Source organism: Gopherus flavomarginatus (genome assembly GCF_025201925.1).
Source record: "Gopherus flavomarginatus isolate rGopFla2 chromosome 13 unlocalized genomic scaffold, rGopFla2.mat.asm SUPER_13_unloc_1, whole genome shotgun sequence".
Classification (NCBI taxonomy): domain Eukaryota; kingdom Metazoa; phylum Chordata; order Testudines; family Testudinidae; genus Gopherus; species Gopherus flavomarginatus.
In genome coordinates this window covers 2,534,915-2,540,157 of record NW_026114609.1, presented here as the reverse complement: position 1 = coordinate 2,540,157, position 5,243 = coordinate 2,534,915, and the positions used below count along the sequence as shown (strand labels likewise).

At 52.3% G+C, this 5,243-nt stretch overlaps 1 non-coding gene across 1 annotated transcript; it reads right to left on the bottom strand.

Moving 5' to 3' along the window:
• Positions 1-4,875: 4,875 nt before the first annotated feature.
• TRNAS-UGA (transfer RNA serine (anticodon UGA)) lies at positions 4,876-4,957 on the bottom strand. The gene has a single exon. It is a non-coding gene; the product is annotated as a tRNA-Ser (tRNA).
• Positions 4,958-5,243: the final 286 nt, after the last annotated feature.

The following is a 5,243-nucleotide window of genomic DNA, read 5'->3' as shown; positions in this document are numbered from 1 at the left end:
CTTTGGTGGCAATTCGGCAGCGGGTCCCTGAGTCCCTCTCGGAGAGAAGGACCCACTGCCAAATTGCTGCCAAAGAAGCAGTAGTGGTAGAGCTGCCACCGAAGAGCCGCTGATCGTGGTAGAGCTGTGCCCCTCCGCTTTGCGCGCCCGAGACAAGTGCCTCACTCGCCTCGCCCTTGTTATGGCGCTGCAAACTCCATCCCAGAGCCTGCACCCCAGATCTCCTCCCTCACCCAAACTGTCTCCCAGAGACCAGCCTCTCACCCCTTCTGCACCCAAACTCCCCCCAGAGCCTGCATCCCTCCTGCACCTCAGTCCCCAACCCCAGCCCAGGGCCTGAACCCTAGACCTCCTCCCCACACCCAAACTTCCTCCTAGAGCCTTAGGCAGTTGAGGGGTAGAGTTTTGGGGGGCAGGTTCTGAGCGGTATGAGTGACATTATTGAACCACTGGGAGGATTGGAGGATTGGCACTGGCCCTAAGGTAAATTGAGGTTGAGGCCCTGCTTTAAGGTATTGGAGCAATGCTGGAGAGACTGACGGGCATGGAGATGGGGAGCTGTGTGTGCTCCAAGGAGAGTTATTGTTATGCTCTGGTGACACAGAGCTGGGGTGGGAGTTTGTAAGCTGTGGTGTTTGTATAGAGAAAAGTTACTAATCCCCAGGTTCAAAGCTGTTCCTACTCTGAGCTATACATGACACTCTCTGTTGAGAGTATAGATCAGTGGGTGAATGTTCCTATGCAGGATAATGGCTTCCTAGTTCCCATCCAAGTTATTCCCCTGAAAAACTTTTTCGAATGAAAATCGATTTCCAGACCCATCTCCAGTATGTTCAGGAGTTTGCTGAATGGAGGCAGGAGGCTTGAGATGAATTTAAACACTCGGCATTTTCCTGTTCAAATGAATAAAGACCTAGCAGAGCTGTCGTGCAGCTGAATTCAGTTCCAGTCCTCGGCGTCTCTAAGAGGGACACTCTGTATCTGAGGCATGTGGGACACCTCTGGGATGATGACAGGTGAAAAAATGCTGGATTCAATGAAAGATGAGACCATAGGAGGGGAAGGTGAACGGCAGCACCACACAGTGTCATAACACTGAGACAGGGGGCTTCACTGTCACTGCTCTTGTGTTTTCCATCATTTATATCCTAAGGAACACACCCTCCCCCTCCCCCACACACTGTCACACACAACCTTCTCCCCTTGAGCCCAATCCAACCCTCCCCCTCTCCCACACACACTCCATGGGACACAGCCTCTAGGTGACTCGCCCAGATGGGGGCTTGTCTCTGCATCTCCCCAGCAGGGGAGCAGAGAGCCAAAAGGGCCCCAGGAGACCAATGGAGCTAGGCAGGACTAGAAAAGACTTCCCTTCCCTTCCCTTCCCTCCTCAAGAGTCTTGTTAATCTCACCCATGGGACATTCCAGCACCAGGTGGGTTCAAAGCACCAACCTTCCTCTCAGCAATGGAAGGGGGAACCAGCTCTATCACACAGAAGGAGACTCCCCACCTCTGCTGCTGCCATTCTGCAGCCATTAATATGGATTTGTTTTAGCTAATGCAACCCCCTCACCCCTAATCCAGCCATGAATCAAGGAGACAAGATTCTCAATCAGGCATCCGAGGTGCAATGGGTTAGTGTGCCAAAACTAATAGTAGCAGTGCTGAGTTGAGTGATGCTGAAGCTGTGAGTTCAAACCTCACCTGGAGCACTAGTTTTCTTTAAGCAAATGGGTTCTGCCAATCAGTTTGCCCTGCAGAAAATACAATTGCAGCTCAGAAGACACCAAAGTCCCCTTGCTTTACAGAGAGCAGGACAGATTCCACAGATCTACCAGGCTCTGTTCTCCACCAGCCGCCTGTGTCAGCAGGGGTCAAGCAGAGCCCAGAGCACTGCCCCCGACTCACCCTCAATCTTTGCTCCCCAAACCACCTTTGTGCTCACCCTCTTCACTGTGAGACTCAAACTCTGCCTGGCTTTCTGTATATTGTCATGGTTTTCGTCTGTCGTGTTGATGTGCATGTGGGTCCTGTGTGATTTTGGTGGATGCCTGGCATAGTTTTCTGTGCGTGTGTGTATGACTTTTGCATACAGATTGGTTTTTTGCTTAGTATTCTTTTGGTATGTGGTTGTTGTGCTTTCTTGTTGTGGGCTTTTGCTGTGTTTTTTGGTGTGGATTTGTTCTTTCTATGTTTTGTGTGGCTATCCCTTATGTGTATATGGCTCTGTGTGCTGTGTGGGTTTGGTTTTTGTCATGTCTGTGTGGGTCTGTGCAGTGTGTGATTTTCTCATTTTCTCTGTGTGTTTGTCTCTCTGTTTATATCTTCATGTATAAATTCACTGGAACTTTTCAAAATCTCCACAGCTTTGCCAATTTTCACCAGGAATTTTTTTCCATTAACAAATTCTTACTTGTTCTCTACCAGTTGGTGACCATTGCCCCAGGGGCTTGTCAGTCTCAGGGTCCTGATTTCCCATTGACCCTTCCCCCTTCTATTGGGACTGGGAATGAGCCAACCAAAAACCCCACTAAGTTTTAGTAAAGAGCCCACAGTCCCTTACACGAGCCAGCCCCGTGAGGGTCACCGATGGCCAGAGAAGGCAGCACAAGCTGGTCCCATGGTGTAATAGGCAGCACTCAGGACTCTAAATCCTGCAGTCTGAGTTCAAATGTCAGTGGGACCTTGTGCTGGTTTGTGGTAAAGCCCTGGAGCTCAAAATACTCAATTTCCCTGTCTCCAGTTGTTTAAGAGTAAGCCTTTTCCCTCCTGCTGGGTGACTCACACTCACTGGAGCCAGGTCTTTGGTTGGGATGGCTGCAATGGATTGGGGTGTAGAGGTGGCTATGGCTGCCTGTAGTCCTGTGGTTTGACCTGGTTGGGATTCTTACTGCTTCACCTGATGCCCACAAGTTTGGCCCTTGTGCTTCCTGCCACACATTCCTCTGACCCACACGGCGCTTGAAGTAAGGAGTCCCAGGGCTGGGATTAATAGTCAGGGCTTGGCAGGAGGGAGGTGGAGCCCAGCCTGAAGCCCCTCACACCTTCCCTCCTCCGCACACCTAGAACAGAGGCGGCTGGTGCTGACAACTCCAAGGGAAGGTTTATAAGCCACAGAGCAACTGAAGGTGGGGCAAGAGGAGGGGAGGACCATGCCTATGCATGGCCAGCAGACAGCCACAAAGACCCCCAGCCAGGCTGCTTCCTGCCATGCCAAACACCCACTGAATACAACCCGCAGACCAGTGTGCAGGGCAGCTGCTGATGCTCTGTGGCCAACATCAGAAGAAGCTAGGAAAGCAGGGCCAGTCCCCTGGTGTGGCCTCTGTCTGTTCCTACTCACAGTGCTCACTTTTGCAGTGGGGCAGGAGATTTTACCCCAAGAGGCTTTTCCCCAGCTGGCGAGACGCAGAGAAACACCCAGGCTCCCAAGGTGCTATTTACCAAGCCCCCTCAAGCAGAGGGACAGGCACACACTTTGAAGAGGGAAACTGCTCTACATGCTAGCCCGGGCAGCCGCCCATTTTCTTTGGCAAGTCAGGAATGGCAAAGGCTAGACTGGAAGGACTTGGGGCTCCTGCCCCAGCCTTTGTGACATCCAACCCCAACTCCTTCCCAGGGCTCTAGCTGAAGCCAGAGCATTGGCCTGAGCAGCCAAGAAGAGGTTCTAGCTCTGAAGGAAGCAGGACTTTCAGCACGAAGGTAAAACTGTAGCAACACAACCATGAAGAGACTTAACCCCTCAATCTCCTGATCTTAAGTCAGACACCTTAAGCATTAGGCCACATGGTCAGGGGAGAAAAGCCTCCTCCAAGCACTTCTTTAGAAAAGGCAGACACTGTGTTTCTCGGGTCTTCTACTGAGCGAGGCCGAGACTCTCTGGGCACAAGATGTAGAGTTCCCAGTGACACGTGAGAATTAATTCTATGGAGCCAGGTGCAGGACTTTGGCAGGGAGGCTCAGGCATGGGGGAGTTGGGTGCAGTGAACAGGCTGGCTGTCTAGGTGAGGAGATTTAGTGATCCTCAGGTGCAAGAGGTAGGAAGAGGAGGAGGAATTGGCAGTGGCCATGGAGAAGAAGAGGAGGGGTGGAGGCTTTTAGCAAGCCTGGCTAGTTCAGTCAGTAGAGCGTCTGGCTCTTAATGGGAGGAGCCAGGGTTTGAGCTGCTGTCCAGGGAATCAGCTTTTAAGTTGCCTTGTGTGCCAGGAGCCAAATGATTCCTGATGGTGCCCAGAGCCATGGGTGGGCCAGAGAGGCTGAGACTTGTGGCACCTGCCCTGTGGCAGGGATCCTGGCAGCTCAGACTCAGGGAAGGCTTCTGCACTCAGAGCCACTGCCTTTGAGAGTTCCCGGGCAGTGCTCAATGCCTGCTTCACCTCAGGCCCTGCCCGCAAACCATCAAATCTCTTCCCACCCCACCCTGCCCCACTTCTTTCTCTCCTCACTCCTCCAGCACACCCCATCAATGGCCGGCGGGAGGCACTTAAGGAGAAGAGGAGGAGCTTGTCAGCCAGGCCTGCTAACAGGTGGGAGGTGCAGGGGCAGTGGTGTTTCCTGGGCACCTTTTTTTTTTTCCTCTGTTGGTTCTGCAGCCCTGTAGCACCCATGGAGTCGCTGACTTGGCTCCTTTCACATGCTAGAGAGAGGAGCAAAACCAGGGCTATGGCTGATCTATGGGGCACCAGGTGAGCAGCAGAGGCTTTAGGTGCTGAGAGTTTGCCTGACACCTCAGGGACACAGTGCAAGGTGGTGTCCCAGGGATCTCTATGAAAGGAGCAGAACAGGACTCACTTGGTTGGGGAGAGAATTGAGAGTGCCTCAGGAGGTTGTAGAGAGGTATTGCCCGGGTTAGAGACTGGCTAAAACACTGGCCTTGCTGTGAGCAGGATTTGAACCTGCACAGGTGAACCTTATTAGATTTCAACTCCAACACCTTAACCACTCAGCCATCATAGCTGTGAGTACAAAACTGCCCCACTGCCAAAGAAACTGGTAAAGAATCACAATGCTCAGGCGTGAAGTCATCTGAACTACAGAATTCCCACCGCAAACCTGGCTCCCAAAGCACAGGGGGGATTTTGGGTTTGTTCTCTTTGCTTAGCCCACGTCCAGACTACCCCGCCGTATCGGCGGGTTAAAATCGATTGCTCGGGGATCGATATATCGTGTCTAGTCTAGACACGATATATCGATCCCCGAGCGTGCTTACATCGATTCCGGAACTCCATTAACCCGAACGGAG